The sequence below is a fragment of the Sinohyriopsis cumingii genome, chromosome 6, assembly GCF_028554795.1.
Source record: "Sinohyriopsis cumingii isolate HCF-2022 chromosome 6, ASM2855479v2, whole genome shotgun sequence".
Classification (NCBI taxonomy): domain Eukaryota; kingdom Metazoa; phylum Mollusca; class Bivalvia; order Unionida; family Unionidae; genus Sinohyriopsis; species Sinohyriopsis cumingii.
Window position 1 is genome coordinate 102,743,223 of NC_142966.1, and position 18,810 is coordinate 102,762,032.

An 18,810-nucleotide genomic window follows, 5' to 3' on the forward strand; every position below is an offset into this window, starting at 1 on the left:
AACACTTACAGGAACAAAGAAACCGCGACAATAATTAACACATACCAGATGCCCTGAGACCATACCCAGTCAGAGTTAGAGCGGGCTTGTTACCCTGACAACAATTTGTTAAACGGATGTTTTCAAGATTTGTCAATGGTTTTGACAAAGGTATTTGACATTTTCCCACTCTACCTCTTGAATGTAAGAACTTGCAATCAGCTCGTTTTTACATTTAGGAGACAGAGTGGTGGCTGGTGGCATTGTTTAACATCATGTAATTTGGTGAATTCACAATTCATTGTTATAGATGATTTCCTGGTGCATCTACCTGAGGATTCAAGATGTGTTTCGTGCGGGTGTAAGCATTTCGTTCTTTCGGAACTCGCAGTTGTGTCCTATGTTATGTATGGAACAGTATTTGATTCAGCGGTGGCATGACGCTTTCAGTGGAGGTCATTGGGCAAATGCGCCATTATTCGTGGATTCCATGGGACGTCAGTTTTGTAGGGTACCTTTCTCGCTGACGAACCTGGGCTATGATGAGATGCACTTTTTATGTGGTCAATATTTTTGTACAAGTACATTTCCTTCGCAGTTTTAAATAGGAAAATATCAGAAAAATATGTTCATGCTTGGATCAGCCGAATTCTTTTCCTCTAATCTGGGTTCAGTCCAGAACATACTAATGCGAGGAGCAGACTAGCATAGTTTTAGATAAGATGTGATCATCCCAGGAAACATTAGTATTCTGGGATCAGCCTAGTACATACCTAACGGATCTTTGATCAGCTAAGAACATCCTAAAAGGATTAGATGAGACTAATACAGGTTTAACCTTAGATGGAATCAGCCCAACACAGTCTAGCAATAATTCTAATTGAGTTCCTATCAGTCCAGATGACACTATTGTTCTTTCAAAAGCCTAGCATAAAGAGTACTTAAGCTGTGATCAGTCCATAATAGACTTGTATGATGAGATGATCCTATCACAGACTTTACTCCAACTGGGACGTTTCCAAAGAGTATAAACTTTATATAAATTATTGGGCATGAATTCCTTGATAAATACTGAGCACAACAGGTTAAAGGATGCTTTAACGATTTACTAAAAGACGAGCTAAATAACCTCAGGAATGGACATCACACAATAGAGTTTCGATTGAGTAGACTGCATTTATAGTTGCATATATATGAAGGACAAGAGCAGAAGTTTATTTGTTTGTGGTTATGACACCATTTTTCATCACAGGACGTACGATGCTCAGCTGCTAATCACTTGGTGGAGGAAGAACTAACATATGTCTGGTGAAGAGAAACCCACCTACAAGCAACTACTGGCAAACGTTTGTGCGAATCCTCATTAGTAGAGCCGGGCTAGAAACGAGACGGACACGAGTGAGTTTTGAATGCTCTGTTAAAGCAATCGCTTTAAACCACCCAAAGAGATAAACCTATCTTCGTATGGCCTTGAGGCTATCCCTCTCAGAAAGGAGATGTCGAATGGAAGTTATGAAGGCTAACAGGCCAGGTATCCGTAAAGTATTCTTGGCTGGAAGATGTAAGACGAAATATAATCAGAAAAGTAAACTTCAGAAGAGAGACGTAAAGAAAGCTTTAAATTTAGTTAGTACTGTCATATATATGCAAATCAAATATCCATTTATCCATTGTCAGTTTAACGAATGTGACGCAAACTGTGGATTTACAGGTTAAAAAAGTGCGGACCTATATATATATATATATATATATATATATATATATATATATATATATATATATATATATGGCTTATGAAATGAAACATTGTTGTCTAAATTCAAAAGTGAAGCACATACTAGATAAGCTATGGTACAAGATAATAAATCACAGGGATTTCGGACTGCATTCCTAACCGATAAGACTGGAGCAACGTGGTCTTGATAACGTCGTCTATATAACAGGCTAATATAGGGGACATAATTCGAGTCGGGTCAGAGAGTCCACTTTGACTGCTAGCGTTATATTTACAGCGCAATGCAGAGTAAAAAATGACATTGTCTTTCCTAATACTATTTATTGTGTCAGCTGATAGGGAAAGAAATTAGATACAAGTTTTATTAAATAACTATATTTCTGGAACTAGACAACTTTGTTGCTAGCCAAATATAATCTGAGTACATTATAACTGTCTGGATAATAAACGCTAGTATCGACATCATCGTTTTTCATGTCTTACTTCCTATTATTCTTTATTCTTCAGTAATGACCTGTATAAAAAAAACTTTCCATATTTGGTTTTGTTTTTCTAATATCAAATATATGGATTCAGTTGGAAGTTCTATAATTTTGTTTTTTAATTCCAGTCATGCAATATTTAGCACTTCGCGATAGGATTTAAGCTGAATTGCAATTCCTCGTCCATCTCATTTCTTATTTGCAAAATCATTTAATAAACACACGGTTTGTTAAAAAAATGCTCATTTTAAAACCATTCTGAACACAATAATTAAAGTGAGATTTGTTTCAGGCGAAATGTAAAGAATTTTTTTTTCTTTTCTTCTATCTTTGTTTAATTACTGTCGAATTTATTTAAAGATCACCACAAATGTTGCCCTACTTGCTACATGTTTTACTTATCTGACATTCTCATTGTAGTGCCAGTTTTCTGACCTTCAGTTTTTATAATAGTAATTAGTTTAGCCTTTGACCTTGACACCTTGGATGGGTATCGAACCATCAACTATTGGGTTACGAGTAGTACGTTCTACAACTTAGCTACCGCTCAATTCAGGGAAAAGAATTTACGTAAGCGGCCCTGTTTAGCATGTATTTTAAACCATAAACAGTTATGTGACACAGAGTAGAACAAAACAATCACAGAAAAATGGAAGGCTCAGTCATACGCGAAAGCACGGCAAGGGACAATGCATAACATGCAAAATAGAAGGGTGCCACAATTATCACGACACCGCTCTGGATTTATTTACACAAGTTAAAGAGAAGAAACTTTATAATAGTAATAATAAACCATGAAAATCAAAGAGTAACATTAATGATTGCCTACGACGTCCGTTTGGGTTTATTTGGTGGACGATTTCAGCCTATATGAATAACGACTACTTTATCATTTCAGAAATATTTTTCAACAATTTGAAAAAGTCGAGCGCGTTCCGGAAAATAGTTTTTAAATGCGAGACAAATAACTTTGATTCCCTGATATGTGGCGGTCGTTCGTCAGGCTAGATTCTCAAAGATAATATCCATCTTAAGAATTATATGTGTCCAGACTAAATTTTAGACCTAAATATGAAACACATGCTGACAATCATCCAGTTTCAGCAACTACTGATTCATTTGCTTTTAGTGATGCCAAGACATACATTCGATGTGGTGTCTCCAGTACACATGGGGCTTGAAGGCAATCATTTATAACAGAAATGATCTTTCGTTTTTGCTTAATAGCTATTTTAATTTTAGTTTAATTTTACACCTATGAATATTATTCAATCATACTAGTGATTTGTTTTGTGATAAGAATTGTTATTTAACACAAGCTGTTGAGACTGATGGTTAATATGAAATATAAAGGACATAAAACATGTTAATTGCGTTGTATATTAATGTATTTCTTGCCAAATAAAACAATTTTTGGAGGAAACACGTTATTGGTCTGCTTAAGCAGTCATAATTACTAAGGGGATTTTTTGTACTTTATAATACGAATTTATTCATACCATATTATATTGCAACTAATTCAACTTTTCAATTTAAGGATTGCTGAAATCACGAAACAGGAAGTAATTTTCTAAATGTAAGTATTATTGCGTAGGAAATTAAACCCGAGACGGCACGTTACAGTACGTTATAGATTATACTTATTTGCCAAATAAGCCTGAAGATAAGATACAACTTGATTAACGTGATATTTTGTGCGGGGTCGGTACATATAAAGGATATATATGTGACGAATGTCATCTGGTGCATTTAAAAAGACATCCATATTTACAGTGAAGACCGGTCATAAGGTTATATCATATTTGCCCTAGTAAAGTTTTCATATCATTTGACTGGAAAACATATTGTTTCCGTTTATACAAAAAGCTTTAATAAAATGTATTGTTCAATTACTATGCACAGACACGTTCTCGTACAAATGATAAAAATTAAATAGGGTTAGAAATATCTGCGATAAAATGATTTGAATATGTGTTTTATTATTAACATTGGAACGAAACATTTCTTGTCTATTTCTGCGAAGAAAGCAGTACGAACTAAATTCACCTATCATGCTACTGTTTGTCTTTATTACTAAATCTCTATCAAATGCCTGTTATTATTCTCAAAAAGGCTGTATATCGATGATCATGCTGGTATTGGTTGTGTATCGTTTTTAACTAAGCGTTTTCGACGTCAGTGTGCTTGCAACGACTAAATGGAGAGCGACGATGAACTTATGGACATTTCGCTTTATCGGCCGCCGAATAAATACATTTCGTTGATGTTGGCAACAATACTTAGAATACAATGTTTTATCATGAGTTTTCAGATAACGCAGGTGTGAAAAACAAATACCAAACATATAAAGGGGTGGGGGAAACATAGTCCTTCGCCACTGAAATGTTGTACTGAATGTGTGCTTGTAATGACTAAACAGAGACGAGTTTCATACGAATCATCGTCTCCACTACATATGACGTCAATGAAATCAACTGTCATGCAATTCAAGGTGAGAGTAAACACTGTGACATTCAATTTTTGTTTATCTAATGATAAACACATTCTCCGCTTCTCAGGTGTTACTATCATTAGATATAATTTTGTCATATTTCTCAGATACGATCAGATTAATGTAACAATTCAACACTTCTCATATATATTGATGTAGTCATAACTATATTACTTGCAATATTTGAATGAATAGCTGTCAGCAACAATTTAGACTTTTTCGTTGTTTACAAAATTTTAGCGTGTTAATATTTTTTATCTGGACCACAAACTGAATATGTTAAAAACAGTACATTGATAAATGCATTATTTGATTTTCGCAAATAAGCTGTTTGTTTTGCTGTAATGTAGTATTATCTCATGCGTTCAGCCATTTTTGAATCTAAACAACAGCACAGGGTGACATTTTTATCTCATTATAAGACTTTTGTCGGTGTTTTCATCCAATTCCAGTCGAATAAAATAACGAAGAGAAAAACATGCAGGTGTGCAGGATAAACAGCGGTCTTAACATTGTAACATATCGATTTAATCTTACACGGCCGATCTGCCTCCGAAACAATACGACTTAATCTTACACGGCCGATCTGCCTCCGAAACGTAGCGGTATAATCTTGCACAGCCGATCTACCTTCGAAACATATCGATTCAATCTTACGTGGATTATAAACTATAAAAAATGTTAACATAGGTTTGTACGTTTAAGAAATGCAGTCGTATTGGGTGGAAATGATTGCTTTTGCCGCTTGAGAAAAAAAGGGATTAGCGATGATGAATTTATGGACATTTCACGGTATCAACCGCCGAGAAAATAAATTTCGTTGAGGTTGACAACACTACCTTGGACAGAATTTTGTATCGTGAGTTTTCAGATAACGCTGGTATGAAAGGTAAGACCAAACATATAAGTGAGAGGGACACCTAGTACTTTGCCGTTGATAGGCTGTATTGAATGTTAACAAAATCCAGACAAAGTTAGAAAGACACAAGAGTCATGTACATATTCAAGGGATGTGTAGAAACACCATCATCTTCGGAGAAAACGTTTCCCCTGTTTAATTAGATACTTAATTTGGTGCATACCTGATTAACTTAATGAAAGCAGAAGGATTTATCCATGCAGCGAGTACTCTTGATAGTTACAACATCACTAGAGACAGCTAGTTAAGGGGTAGTGATTACCGCTACATAATTTGATATTCACAGAAGTTTGATATGTGCCACAATGGTCTGATTTCGGAGCACATGAATCTTAAGAAATTTTTCAAAGAAACCGCAGAATAAAAACGTGCTAACTGTCCATCCGTTGATCTATTTCACAGATGTAGCAATGATGACAGAGATGAGTCATTCCACAATGTAAATAATATAAAATACTTATATCACCAATTTCAGCTTTCGAGTTTCAAAAAATATAGTCTGGGGATTTTGTGGGGGTGATACGAAGGAACAACAATACTTTGATCTCAGTTTCATTTGTAATCTTAATAATCGTTTTTTTTAGAAAACAAAAACAAATACAATAAAATGCAAATTACAAGAAATGGATATCATAAAATTACTACGTCACATCCCTTGAAGAAATCTGCTAAACAATTCTTAAATAAAGAGACAATTTCGGAGTCAAACGTATTATCATTTTAAAATAGAACCCTATCATTGATGACATATTCACCAAGGCAAAGCGTGATATCGGCCTTTCAAGATCAAGCTCATAGTACCATAAAAAAGTTTAATAATTAGCTTTCAAATGTTTATTTATACCTATTTAGGATACATTTGTAGCGTTCAGAGTCGCATATCCAAGTGTTACCGGATCAACTTAAGAAAACAAGCCCGTACGTCAGAAAGTACGAATTAAGTTGCAATGAAATAAAAGTGGATTAGAAAACAGATTAGTAACCTTATACGAAGTTATAAATAACGCTGCTAATATACTCTGGCAATATTTGACGAAACCAAAAGTTGAAGAACTCATTGATATTTATGTACTAGTAGGAAACCCATTGCTGTAGCATATAGATACAAATATTCATCACAAGGTACATCTATTGTAAAACCTGGCTAATGAATTTTGAAAATAGAAACGGTGATAAAGTTCCGGAAAGTTTGTGTATTCTTATGCTCAAAGGTGGGAGCACACCTCAACGGGTAAACCTAATATAGTTAGTAGCCTGTGAGGGGCCCATGTATAAAAATCTTATAGTATAATTATGATGTAGCACCTGTATTAATCAAGATGACTTCTGTCCTTATTTGCATACGACGAGTTTTTACAACAATAAGCCTGATTAGACTGAACATTAACACGTTCAGAATTTTTTAAATATGTACCAGTAAGTTATACTTTAAGTATTTCTAGTAATAGTTTGCTGTGTTTGATTAGCAAATGTACCACTTAATAAAATGCAAGTGCTTCGAAACCCTACCCGCATTTTTCGCAATTTCAACTCCTTTTTACCACTATGTAAACGTTAAAATCGGGCCCTTTTGGAAAGAAAATCCGATCATGAGTTATTATTACATATGTTCGACAAAAAGGGTGCCTTGATTGAAGTGTTGGAGATGGATCCATTTTTTGTTGATGACGACGTAGCGAGAGACAAAACAGCGTAGGGACATTTCTCCAGTGTCTTGCCATGATGAAATAGCTGTCATATATACCTTTACTTCATTTGCATGACTTTCACTATGGGCGGCAGAATAATTGACATTTTACCCTTAGCGTAGATTTATTGTCGTCCCAGTCAGTTTTCATAGTTAACTACCGCCACAAACACACGGTGAATAAAATATAGAAGCATGCTAGGCGCTTAAAGATGCCATTATGCAATTATTTGCACAATATAAGTAAACTATTATGATTGTCAAAATAAGTTGTGCCACAAATTGCAATATATATATACGAACTAGAAGGACTAGTTATATGAAAGTGAATGAATAATGAATGTCTTTCTTTCAAGCTCTAATTCCCTTGCGATGCTTAGATTTATAAATAGTCTGTGTTGATCCTTATTTAATTTAAATTAAAAACTGTTGATGTGCTTTAACCGTTCCTGTTTTGAAACTAAAACTCAAAACTGAAAGTATATCTCATTTAGTGGTTGCTGATTTGACAATATACTGATGATATAAGCAAACACATTTCATCCTTCAATAAAATTCATAGCAGAAATCTCCGGCTCAAACCACATTTTTATGGACACAATAACTAGCCTGATAGGAAACGAAGTCCAGATAAACATATCCTCAAACGAAGCTAAGAAACTCCAGTATCCTAATGAATCCATCGATTATCTAAAGCATTGGATTACAGACATCCTTACTTCCAGCCACTGGGGATAGTCAGAATCTGCTTGAACGATGAAACATTGCAGAAAAGGTCTGAAGAGTTGACTGAGCATTAGATGAATCACATAAAAAAGACATGATAGCGAAGGCAACACAAAGGTCAAACAATAAACAATGACCATTGTGAGTATAGACAAATAGAACAGGTTGGTCGGATACCATTTGTCCTGAATCTATCATCCAGGCAACTCCAACGCGAATATAAAATCATCTTGTTACGCTGACCCATTGTGAAATCGTTTCACGCGCTGACGCAAAAAACTAGTTGCAATATGTAGACTAAAAATCCTTAGGTACATTATAATCAGAGAATAGATCACGGCAATCACAAGCCAAGATCACACTGGACCATCTGGTCCCTGTGGTGATAAAAGGGGTATAATATTAACTATTCTCTTGCAAAATATTGAACATGAATGGTCCAAAGAAGAACATAAAAAGATAATGGGACTTATATCATCACATGTGGGGCCTGTAGCCTTCTGGATGTCAGAGGACCCAAAAACTGCACAAAAGGACACATCTTTATGGACCAGATTGGACGTTAAAGAATTGGGACAGAACTTCATTAACATAACACATTTCTTCCCCTAACCATAGTTTCAGTAATATTGTAGGAAATGCCATTTCTCACGACCACCACAGGAGTTAGGAGACCAGGAAAGAAAATATATCTCACAGGATACGTCGCATAATATCACAGACACAAAGAGGATTAAATCTATATGACTCCCAAAGGGTAAGTACGTGCAAGTGAAATAAAATAACATCATTATCAGCTTAGCGCACTTTTTTCCAATGTAAAATTGGTTCATTTAGTTTATTATTAATTCACTTACATATCTAACTGTACGTAATATTGATTGCACTTTCTTGTTTGAACTGAATCTAATGTATCTGAAAATTATAGTAAATACGATACTAATGACACTCTGCACCATTATCACTAAATACGCGACCCTACCTGGCGATTTACTACCTACTTTTGGATATTATTCATACGCCAATCAACTGCGAGGTCACGTCTGTATGTTAAGAGCAACAAATTAGTTCAAAACGCGTGACCCAGTTATATAGTTAATTTGTATGACTTATTGTAATTTCTTGGAAATAATTTTACTCTAGTCCCATTCGTAAAAAATAAGGACGTGTTAAAATGTGTTTTTGCAAAGCGTAAAATTGCCACCTCTTACTGGAACACTTCCGTTGTCAAATCATCATGTAAAACGCTTTTATTTCAGAAAAAGTAACTCTTGCTTGAAGTTCTTAAACCAATACTGACCAAACAGACGTGATCGGTTTTGAACAGAAAACGGAACCTGTTAAATTTAATCATAGATAATAGTTACTCTCCAACGGTGTCAAATTAGTGGATGTCTAGCCATAATTTAGTTTGAAAATAACCAGTTTAGTCAATATATGAAGCGAGATGTTGTCTAGAAAAAAACATTAATCAACAATGGAATATGATGATAGTTTCCAGTATCTTACAATGTACCGCTAAATGGCACTGTATAAATCACACTAAGGAGGTGTGTGATTGTGCATGGAGCGAAAAGTGTGGTGATGCACTGTAATACTGCATGGAGTGAAATGTGTGGGATGCACTATCGTACTTCATGGAAAACAATGTGCCGGGTGCACTGTTCTGATGCTTATAACCAAGTGAGTGGGGATGCGCCATCGAACTGTTCACTAATAAAAAACTTAGTTGTGCATCGCACAAATATTCAGAAATATTATAAATACCCTCCATATAAATCACCAATTTTGGGAAGCATCTTAATGTATTGCATGGTGTTGCATTGCTTTGTTGTATTAATATAGACAATTGAAATGATAGTAAAACAGTCAATTGGGGTAGAGATTTACGTGTGTGTGTGTGCTTAGTATAGATGAAGGTAAGATAAAACTGGATTAACGCTATATCTACTGCGTGGTCGGTACATGCAATGGATGCACACACCACAGAGTTTAATATGAACAGTTTGAAGCTATTGTTAACGTTTGTGTGAAACCATGGTCATAAAACGAATGCCCTTTATCCTCTGCTAAGGGAATCCTATCAGTTGACTGTAAAAACAAATGTCATCGCCATTCCTTTTAATCTTGGATCGAAGATGTCATGTTTCTGTATTATGTAAAGACACTTCCAAGTTACAGCACAATTTTTGCGCGATTCGTATTTAATTAAATAAGCCTAGAAATAAAGAGCCAGATAGTAGTAATATAGTTACTTAGTCGTCCATGATACGATTTTTCTTGTTTTGACTTACAAAGAATTCAGTAAGTTAATGATTGTGATACTTCATCATGATACTGTATCTTGGAGATACAACTTCTTCACGAGCATTGACAAAAAGGGCGACTATTTAAAACTGCCCTTTTCAGTTCAAAATTTGGACGAATTATTTCTTTCTTACTGTTTTTTTCTTTCTTCTTCTTTCTTTGGCCAATATCACAATGGAGACCGTCATATAAACTGATCAAAATTGCTGGCATATTTAAATAATAATATCTTCAATTAAGTACGACATTTGTGAGCAGAAGTATTTTAATATATAATGAATTAGTGTTCTATGGCTTTTGAAAGATTTTTTAAAGAAAAACACATTTTAATAATTTATGAAATGTATTTCTTATAAACCGGTTCTTATGTTAGCAAAGTCGTCTTAAAAACGTCGATATTACATGAGGTCCCAACGATGTTCACTTCCTCGGAATGGGAGTCTGTATAAAGTATTACCAAGACTGAGTTGTGATCTGAGAAGTGAGTCAGCGTGGACTATTATCTTCTGGAAATGGTCTTTGAAACACACTCTGGTCATCTGCAATGCATGAGACAAACAGTTTGGTAATTTTATTTAAGTCGATAACATACATAACGTGGCTTTTAAATAAACATGATCAAGAATTACACTGCAAATCACGTAATAATAGTCTTTTCCGTCAGACATTAAATCTCAGAAGTCGATCATTTGTAACCTAGTACATTAATTAAAAGAGGTATCAATTGTAATATTTGATTGAGAAATTCCATTAAGACGAAATTGCCGAGGTACCTTTGTGCTATCGAAGGCGAATTATGTTTCAAATTTTTTGTCATACTCCTCCAAATTGGACAGTATGGCCTTAGGATGCTTCGTGGACATTAAGATAAAAATTTAAGTCATTTATTTGCATGTTATAGATCATAATATAAAAATCAATTTGTATATGCTCGATCTCATTCGTGGGTTAAACATAGGACCAGTTTGGAGAATAATGCTTATTTCAAGAGGCTTTGCAATCAAACATTTTGTCTCTAAATAACACTAAAGGTGTCCACGATATTCACGGTTCCAATTATTTGCCTCCCTTCTTACATTTCCAATTCTTCCGTTCTTTTATACACAGCACGGTGGGTCTAATGAAAACGTTCTTTCCCGTTTTCAATACTCCCTTCACCGACGAAAACGCTAGGCATGGTATTTAAATCACACACACTTTTCGCACAATTAGAATCCACCCTTCACTCATCCAAACGCTTGGCGATGGCTACGGAGTCACACAAGCCCACCTGCCTGCATACCTGCATTCTTACATTCCATCTCTCTAACTGACCACTTTATATTCTCATAACTCATCGGTGTTAATATGGCAGCTTGTTTTCACGCATTTCGGTTATATATATATATATATATATATATATATATATATATATATATATATATATACATATACATATATATATATATATATATATATATATATATATATATATATATATATATATATATATATATATATATATATATATATATATATATATATTACATTTTATACTCAACAATCAAATTATTTCGTAACCAAATGCAATTGAGAAATATATATATATATATGTGTGTATATATATATATATATATATATATATATATATATATATATATATATATATATATATAGGCAAATGTAATGGATTAATATTAACCGACACAGACAGTTTGATTAGAATAGACTTCAAGATCATTCTTTAAGTTTTACTAAACATACCAATATAATTCAAGAGGACTTGATACTTAATTAAATGCAACCATCATTTATATTACATATCAACTATTTTAAAGAAACTAAACCTTTTATTCATTTCTCACGCTGATATAGCCGTACTCCACATTGTTATAAAGTTCTCCACATATCATCAAACAAAACGCATCTCATATCCTTAGAGTATAAAATCAGATATATATATATGTACGCACCCACACACACCCACACCCACACCCACCAACACCCATCCACACACACATACACGCACACTTACACACACACACACACACACATATATATATATATATATATATATATATATATATATATATATATATATATATATATATATATATATATATATATATATATATATATATATATATATATATATATATATATATATATATATATATATATATATATATATATATATATATATATATATATATATATATATATATATATATATATATATATATATATATATATATATTCGTGTGTACCGAATATTCTCTTACCAATATCTTGTTGAACATATCTTAAAGTAATATCTTAAAAAACTTATTTAATGATCGGTATATCTCTTTTTGATAACCTTTCATTTTGATTATTGCCTTAATCGCGCACTTAAATAATTGGTCTTGAAGGTTTGACCTCACTGTTTTCTTTAGAAAAATATATAAATATCCAACTGTATGGTTCAAATATTTTAAATTCGACTCTGCTCTCTGTGCACTTCCGATTCATACTCAGCCAAGGGCACAGCTTACATATTTACATACTTGACAGCATTGATTGAAGTAGTGTAAAATTGATATATTTGCGAAGCACGTACTTCCGGTTCGTGTTGCGGAAATAACAAGAAATTACGTGTAATTGTGAGGCTGTGATAACTAATATGTCTTTTTCTTGCTATATAAACTAAAGTTAGCTATACATTTCACACGAGTTTCATTTCTAAATGCACTTCTGATACAATAGCAGGTAAGTAAATTGCAAGTGTGGTATACGAGACGTTTAAGTTTTATTTTGTTCTTGGAGTAAAATGATTGGTTCTTATCAATGGCATACATGGAATACGAGATAATATATATATATATATATATATATATATATATATATATATATATATATATATATATATATATATATATATATATATATATATATATATATATATAAACAGCCTCGATTTCGCAATTCTAGGTTTGCCATAATTGCGCAGTAGTCAGGTTTTATACAGATGTCTATAGAGACATTTCTTAGTCGGGCTTCTAAACACTGGAATTTAAGGTGTACGTTTTGTTGTGACATTTTGGAGTTATATTTCAATTTGTATTCAAATTATTTGGATTCTAAATTATTATTTCTTATGCCTGGAAATATTGTAGTGCTCAATGAGAATTCTTGGACAAAGACAATTATGTACATTTTATTCATACATTCAAATACTGGAATATTATTGTCTGTGGAATTAAAAAAGAACTGTAGACGATACAGCGCCATAAGGCTACATCATAAGTCATCGCCTTCCATTCTGGCTTTTTCATCGGGACTCGAACTTAAATTCATTATAACATTTCCTTACTAGGACTTCTAAAACTTAATTCGTAGATTATTCTTAGATTATGTTTGGATTTGATTCTGAAATCCGTAAGTTCTTATTATTCATTTTTACCGTGTTTTCGAGGGAAATATATTTTTTTCAAAGATTGTTGTTTTCACACTTTCTTTTGGTGCTGCTTGTTAGAGCATACACACGTAACAAAAAATATTTCGTTTACCAGAATGTTAACTTTCATAAAAGCAATATTGAATTCTATTGTTCAGCTATAATACGTCTTGTTTATTTAGTTATTTCTTTCCTTTGTAGCCATGAACACCATGTTAGTACTCTGCATAATTGCATTAATTTCAACTATTGGTATGGCTTCTGGGTATCTCACCGGAAGCCCCTACGGCGGGTATGGAGGTTATGGAGGAGGAGGTAGCGGTTTCTCATGTGAGTAGCACATAAGTATTTTCCTATCTTATCGTTTGTATATTTCTGTGTGAAACATGGAACGCATAGCGTCCTTTACACACATACACACAGACACGCAGACAACGTTACACCAAAAAGCAGGTGCGGTATTGAAACTAGCTGTGTTTGTTCTTTTCCTTACCTGATGGTTACTTAAGTAATTTGAATATATCTTAAACTAAGTGTGTGCTACGCAGAACGTTAGAGTTGTATTTTCTTAGATGGCTGAGAAATATTAAATTTAGGAAGTCTCACGTTAGACCAATTTGTCTATTCTTAACAACTTTATATTACTGACCGTATTTCTTAAAAGGACCAAGTAATAAAGACAATTGCATACATCTTATGAATACCTACAAACTATTTCCTATTATCTTCCTTAATTATATTGAGATGCGTGAAATAAAATAATATTCGGACTAAGTTATAAACTTTGATCTATTATGAGACAAAGCATGTTCTGTACCATTTCATCGTTTATTCCACATCGTTTTATCTTTTTACAGTTATCTTCCTGATTATTATCCTCATAATTTTGATGCAAGGCTCTAGTTTTGGAAAGTAGAATGTAGACTAAGACTTTATGGTAAGTACGTTAAATGAATGGTTTTATATCTTCGTGTTTTGATATTGACATATAGATATTGACTTTGCGATAAAACTACATGCTTGTGATACATGTATCATAATACATTTTTTGAACCAAAACACAAGCAAAGGGACGATGCAAGCTTAGAGTGATGGAAGAGAAAAACTATTGTACAAAAAAGGAAATAGTTTTCATTAATAATTTCAAGATACAATATCAATGCATATGATATGCTCAATGTTAATATCCAAATTTCCATCAGATATAAATTAGAAAGTATTTTATAATTCATCGTTACGAAAGATCGTGAGTTTTCATTAATGCCACATAGGTTTTGAAAAGTACTCCTTGAATAATAAAGATTCATAAGCGAAACTAAAGCATATACGGTGCTTCCCTTCCATGATACCGACTCGGTAGATTTACGCATTTTTTTTTTTTTGCTGTGAAAGGTATTGCTTTGTGGAAATAAGATAAATCTGATAGTTTCAGTTCTCACCAGGAGACGATGCAATAATATATTGACGCATTGTATGCGATTTGTAAAAGAACTGAATAGCAATTCTCTTGCATATATATTAGTCTACGTTCTTGGGAGATTCAAACATGAATATTTAAAATAAATGAAACTGAGAAATCTACTTGATGTATTTATGCAAACATGTAGCAAAAACAGAACGCTTGATTGTATATAAATGTAAAGATATTGACAAGTTACATATTATCATCATAGTTTGCTTTTTCTTTCCAGCAGCAATACCAGACGACTTCACTTGGATGTAGCTTTGAATTGATGAATTTGAAAAAAAAACACCAAACCCATGACACTAAAATGGATGGATGAAATGCATCTGTCAAATATTGTATTTATATAATATATAATAATAATAAATTATATTTACATTAGCGGTTTTGCTAATATTGTCTAATATTTGTTCGATACTTTACTGTCAGATTAATGTCGCCAAGGTGTCCTCTCTGGGTATCTCGTTCGCCAGCGCTATCTATGTCGGTATATCTGTCTGTCTCTCTGTCTCTCTGCTCTGCAGCCCTCCCTTTATCTGATGGAAGATGCTTTTGGACTATCGTATACATGAGAAACGATAAATGTAACCACATTAGGATTTCATAAACTCTCCTGCGATTAGCACGATTGACAGACTGACTCTTTCCAGATTACTGAAGCATTATTGAGTTCATCATAATTCCACGGTCTTGAAAAACGAATAAATAACATTAGAAATTAAAAGACGTCTCCATCTCGCCCTAACGCATTTATAATAAGACACACGTATATATGAAAACTATATCAAAATGTTTTTGGAAATAGCAAAATTGATATCTATTGCATTCGTATGGTACTGACCTTAAATCACTTTGCCGATTTTAGTAAAAGAATCCTAATAACGTGTGTATACATGTTTCCCTAGCTAAATGATTTAATGTCAGAAATGGAAATGTATTCAAAACTATTGTGAATAGGTATTATTTTGGAATATGGTTGGCATTGCTACTAAATTTATTCATAACACGTGCAATATATATATATATATATATATATATATATATATATATATATATATATATATATATATATATATATATATACGTACAGTATGGATAATATAGACCCATTTAAATGCCAATTCTTCGAAAGTTCTTTCAATATGTTTTGTTTCTGTAAAGCAATCACTCTTCTTTAATAGTTCTTCTTAGGAACATGTGTGTAATTCTTGATGTAGAGGTAGATATAAAAACGAACACATATGCTTTATCTCGAATTGTAGGCATCTATGAATGTATTGAATTTTAGATGGTCTCAGGTTTGCCAATTTCAGCATAACTGTTGATCCTGAAACAGAACTGAGAAGTAAATGAGACAAAACTATGCCGAAACAAAACGCTATGTTTATTAAAGCGATTACAAAATGGACTTTCTTTACAAGCGGAGTTATCAAATATGTATGTTAAAACATTAGAACTGATATCGTCTAGATTGGTATAACTGGTATCATGCTGGTGTTTGTCAAACACGTAGCAAGTGCTAGCAATGATCCAACGACTACCGTACATACTGTGCGTCCCTCAACGATTAGTGTCCTTCAGGACAGTAATGTAAACAAATTCCTCTACAGGAATTTAGAATATGCTTGCAATGACAGCATATATATTTCGTATTAAAGGTGAGTCATATATATATATATATATATATATATATATATATATATATATATATATATATATATATATATATATATATATATATATATATATATATATAGATAGATAGATAGATAGATAGATAGATAGATAGATAGATACAAACGCACAAACACATTGATGTATAATTACTGATACACATATGCAAACTAGTTGTCTCACCATATCCCGCATTCACATATATATAGTGTAATAAAGTTGGAATATGCACATTTGGTTATATAGCCCGGTTTTAAGGAATTCTTAGAGTTTTGTGATTACTTGTCTGAACTGTTTAAGAAATCGAGCGTCCATTTGACTCCTGACCAAGCAGCTGCCCTAAGCAGACAGTTAAGTGAATTTTCCACAGTGTTTGTTAAACAAATTCCTCTACAGGAATAACTTGGACGGAACAAACTTTATCAAGCATGCTGTCAAGACAAGGAATAATGCGCCAATTCGAGTCACACCTAGAAAATTACAGTTCCTTCTTTGAAAGGAGATTGACATTCAAGTAGACGACATGCTGACAAAAAGGTTATAGAACGGTCAGTAAGCCCCTTAGCTGCCCCAGTGGTATTAGTGGCTAAAAAAGATGGGAGGAAGAGGGTTTGCGTGGACTATAGTGTGCTATATGCAGTTACTGAGAAGGATGAGTACCCTATTCAAAAAATCTATGACAGCCTCGATTCACTGTCTGGCATGAGCAGGTTCTCGACATTAGATTTGGTGGTAAGTAGAAATTGATCAGGCTGATCGGCCTAAGACAACGTTTGCAACTAGAAGGGGTCTCAATCAGTTTAAAGTAATGTCGTTCGGTTTAAGCGCCAGGGACCTTTGATCGACTAACGAAAACCCTCCTAGCCGGGTTGCAATATGAAATTTGTCTGATTTATCTCAACGACGTGATATTTTTTGGAAGCCCGTCTTCTATGCGCTGGCCTAAATTTGAAACCCATGTACGCTCTGAGCGAGAGAGGTTCGGTATCTTGGTCATACTATTTCAGCGGCAGGAGTTGCCACTGATCCCGAGAAAGTAGCTACTGTTTTGAAATAGCCCACTCCAAAATCAGTTACCCGAGTGCGAAGGTTCCTTGGGGTTTGCAGTTATTATAGGCGGTATGTAGGACATTTTGCTGAAATTGCAGTTCCCGTACACCAGCTAACGACAAAGAATTATGTTTTCCGCTGGACAGAAGATCATTCGAATAACTGTGCAAAGCGCTTGCCTCTGCACCAGTGTTTGCTGTATAGGACTTTAATAGCCCCTTTATACTTGACACAGATGCGAGTGGTGAAGCCATATGTGCTCTCCTGTCGCAGGACATAATTGAGAAAGAAAGATTAGTAGCTTACAATATTCGGTGTGTGGACAGAAGAGGCAGCCAGTATTGTGTCACTTGTCGTGAGCTATTGGCCGTCGTACATTTTATTGGCCATTTTAAGACCTACTATATGGCAGAAATTTAAATGTACGCGCCGACCACAGTAGCCTGCGATGGCTCATGAGCTTCAACAAGCCCGAGGGACAGTAGGCCCGTTGGCTGGAGCAGTTGTGAGAATATGATCTTGTGATAGAACATCGCCCTGGAACTCGACTTGCCAATGCTGGTGGTTTAAGTCGCTTACCGTGCAACGATTGCAAATACTGCCAAAAACGTACCGTGGGGTTCTCTGCTATACGGCTAGACAGTGGGATACATTTTGGAAAGATACAGAGACGACATTCTTCTTGCTCACGAGTTATTAGCTGGGTTGAGGCGCAACAAAGCCCTGCATGCGAAGAAGTATCTGGAAATAGTGCAGACGTTAAGGCGTTATGGTGAGATACAAATTATTAAAGATGTCAAACGAGATACTTGTGCGAATTTGGCTAGATCGTTCCGGCAAGCCAGATAAAAGTGCCATCGTCGTACCGTACAGCTGGCGG

At 34.1% G+C, this 18,810-nt stretch overlaps 1 long non-coding RNA gene across 1 annotated transcript; it reads left to right on the top strand.

The window, feature by feature from the left end:
* Positions 1 to 13,028: 13,028 nt before the first annotated feature.
* LOC149797592 (uncharacterized) lies at positions 13,029 to 15,518 on the top strand. Its single transcript, XR_016421538.1, has 4 exons — positions 13,029 to 13,053; positions 13,943 to 14,071; positions 14,599 to 14,678; positions 15,433 to 15,518. It is a non-coding gene; the product is annotated as an uncharacterized LOC149797592 (long non-coding RNA).
* Positions 15,519 to 18,810: the final 3,292 nt, after the last annotated feature.